Genomic DNA, 4,141 nt, shown 5'->3' on the forward strand with positions numbered 1-4,141 from the left:
AGATATGATCTTAGTGAAGATTACTTTTACTTATTAATTAATCATTTAAAAGATAAATATAGATACATGTGAAATGGAACTTTCTTATGAATAGAACATAAGGATGTTTGTTCAAAGAAGAAAGCAAATTCATATAGTGATATAATTTGGTCCTTATCTCTCCAATATATATGTAGCCAATTATATTATTCTAAACCATTATGATTCCAAGCATACATTGAGATGTATGTATGTAACATCACAAAAAATTCAAAAGAGTTCGAATATTACTAGCACAACGGATCTTGGATTTAGTGTGAGCACAATGACATTAAGAAAGGAGTTTCTTTAGTATTACATGGTTACATTGGAATCTAACTCTTAAGATTTTGCATAAAGATGCATAATCATATGTATGAGAACTCCATGGATTTAGTAGGATATATTGGAGATGTATTATTCATATGAAATGAACTACTAAATATGCTTTTTGTTGGAGTTATACACTTTGTTGTATTAAATGGGATCCAAAGGGTTGGATTTAATAAAATGTACAAGTGTACTTATCTCATAGACATAAAGAGGTTAATAGGAGTGAATATAATTCTTTGGTGATACAATTACATGGGATGCAATGTGTATGCAAAGAAAGGGCCAAAATTCAAAAAGGACAGATGGCACAGTGAAAAGTGACAAATGCATACAATACATATAACATAGTTTAGTTGGAATGGTTCTAAAGAAAGAGAGAGAACTATGTACATGTATATAATTAAAGTCATATACATCATATTAAAAAGAGTTCTAATAGGAATATACTTATCGTTAGTCCATGGAACTAATAAAGGGTTCTAAACATTATTATTGGAACAATGGAGCCATACTAGTAGAACTTGGGTCACATTGGATCTAGATATAGTAATATGACATGAAGTGATACATAGACATCACAAAGATAGATAAAAGCAATTAACTACATTGAAAGGGCATAAATGAGTCTACAAGAAGACATGATTGCTAGATGGATTGAATCTACATACGATAAGGCAGCAATTGGCTTTTTGCTAGTGAGGGATGTTGGGATGAGCCCTGCAGCCAATTGGGATTGGTTAAGGCTTGATTCCAATCATGCAACAATATAATTCATGTTGAATTATTAGAGGTTTTCCTTCATCAATAAGACATCAATTATAATTAGTTATAAGTTTAATTAGATGAAGTCCATGATATTAATATGCTTAGCAAGGGAACTGTAATGGTTATAGTTATGAGATCACTATGCATCAAAGCATAATTTCAAAATGTTCACAGTCAAAGAATCATTGAGACTGCACATCAATGATGCTTAGAGATTGGTATATTCTATGTTCCTTACTTTGGAAGTAAGCAATCGATCTCATAAATTGAAATATAGAGATACTTGGAACTAGAATATAGGTGCTTGCCTAAGAAAGCAAGTTCAGTGAACATGACCTACTATAAGAAGTGCATTTGATAATACACTATAGTGTCTATGTAACACTTTTCGTGTGTTAGTTGTGTAAATACTCCCTAAACTTAAGACACTGAGTTGTTTTATATGTGAAGTGCTATGCTTTGATTTCATCCATATGAGTGCCTAACCAAGGATGCCAAACGAGGATGCTTTTGGGTATAGCATGAAGCATGTGAAGGCAAATGAGTGGTCAAGATAGGAATCATCACCTCAAGTGTTTTAGAGGACATATCTTATCAATTCCTGGTTAACATTAGCTTATTGAAGTCCTTAGCTATGGCAACACAGAGATTATGAAAAAGGTTTCATAACTCTCTATAAAGCTAATGCTCTAACTTCAAGAACGAATATGGATGTCAATAAGAGTAGACACTGTACCAAGCTCTTGCTAATCATATATGCAACAACAAAAGTTTCTTCAAGACTTTGGAAGTAGTCAATAATGAAACCGTGCTATACATGGGAAATTCCTCCACTGTACAAGTAAAAGGAAAAGGTATCGTGGAACTTATTTTTACTTCTAGGAAAATACTTGTGCTAAATAATGTCTATTATGTACCAGAAGTTAGAAAGAATCTTGTGTTAGGCGGCTTGTTGAATAAGTATGGCTTCAAATTAGTATTTGAAGCAGATAAGTTCATTTTTACAAAAGGTGGACATTATGTGGGAAGTGGATTTTTTTGTGAAAACATGTTCAAGCTTAATATCAATAAGAATATGACTAGTTCTACTAATATTGATGCCTTGTTTAATGTTCATGATGGTAAATCAATTTTGCCTAATCTATGGCATAATAGATTAGGTGATGTTCATTATAGAAGAATACATGATATGGCTAAATTTAAATTAATACCCAACATTAATGAAAATATGATATGTGTAAGACATGCATGGTCACTAAAATTAGAAGAAGCTCATTTCCTAAGGTAGAAAGAAACTCCAAATTACTTGCATTAATACATTTTGATGTTTGTGACATGCATAGTACTCCTTCTATTAGTGGAAAGAAATACTTCGTAACATTTATAGATTATTTTTCTAGATATTGCTATGTTTACCTATTACATACTAAAAATGAAGCAATGGAGAAATTTAAAATTTATAAAAAAGAAGTTGAATTGTATTGTGAATTGTCAATCAAATGTTTACGAAGTGATGGAAGAGGTGAATATTGTGATCCCAAGTATTTTGAGTCCACTAGTATTGTTCGTGAGATTACTGCTCCAGAACAAAATGGTGTAACAGAACATAAAAATCGAGTTCTTACAGAAATGGTTAATGCTTTGCTTTCTAATTCAGGTTTGGGAAAAGGATTTTTGGGCGAAGCCTTATTGACGGCTTGCCATATACTAAACAGAATCCCAAACAAAAGGAGCAACAATACTCCTTATGAACTATAGAAATGAAGAAAGCCAAACTTTAATTATTTAAGACTTTTGGGGATATTGAACCATAGTAAGAGTTTCGGAACCAAATAAAAGGAATCTGGGTGAAAAAGGAATTGAATGTATATTTATAGGATATGCTGAACACAGCAAACCATATCGTTTCATGGTGATAGAGCCTAGTGATTCATATTTCGTTAATACAGTCATAGAATCAAGAGATGTTATCTTTGATGAAGTAAGGTTTAATTTAATTCAAAGAGCCATAGAACTAGTGACAATAAGTGATAAATTTTCAAGCAATGAGAAAACAATTGAGTTCCTAAAAAGTAAAAGAATTAAGAAAGCAAAGACATTTGGATCTGATTTTCTCATGTACTTAGTAGAAGGTACAAGAGAAGATACATGTGAATACTTACCTTATTGCTTTAATGTAGAAGTGAAGGTGAACCTCAAACTTAGAAGGAGGCAATGAAGTCTCGAGATGCTTCATTTTGGAGAGAAGCAATACAAAATGAGATGGACTCAATATTGGGAAACAAAACATAGAAATTGGTAAACCTTCCCCCAAGTTCCAAGCCAGGCTGTAAGTGGATTTTCAAAAGGAAAATTAAAGTTGATGGAACCGTAGAAAAGCTTAAAGCAAGGCTAGTGGCAAAAGGCTTTCAACAAAAAAAAAGTGTTGATAATTTTGATACATATGCACTAGTAGCAAAAATTGCTACAATTAGAGTGTTTATAGCACTCGCATCTATACGTAAGATGGTGATTCACCAGGTGGATGTTCAAATAGCATTCCTAAATGGTGAGTTAAATGAGGAGGTGTATATGGAACAGCCTAAAGGGTTTGTCATTCTTGGACAAGAAAGGAAAGTATGTAAGCTTGTAAAGTCTTTGTATGGATTAAAACAAGCACCTAAACAATGGCATCAAAAGTTTGATGAAGTTATGCTAGCTAATGGCTATTAAATCAATCAATTTGACAAATATGTCTATAGTAAGTACCAAACTGGTAGAGGTGTCATCATTTGTTTATATGTAGATGACATGTTAATCTTTGGTACTGATTTGGAACAATTGGAAGACACAAAAAGGTTCTTGTCAAAGAATTTTGACATGAAAGATATGGGTATGGCGGATGTTATTCTTGGCATAAGAATAATGAGAGACAATAGTGGCCTAACATTGTCTCAATCTCATTACATCGAAAAGATTATACTGAAGTATGGTAAGGTAGATAGCATGCCAACGACTACACCTTCTGATTCTAATCTAAAGCTAA

The sequence above is a fragment of the Theobroma umbraticum genome, unplaced genomic scaffold (assembly GCF_002168275.2).
Source record: "Theobroma umbraticum cultivar Fairchild unplaced genomic scaffold, ASM216827v3 scaffold_106.0, whole genome shotgun sequence".
NCBI classification, from domain to species: domain Eukaryota; kingdom Viridiplantae; phylum Streptophyta; class Magnoliopsida; order Malvales; family Malvaceae; genus Theobroma; species Theobroma umbraticum.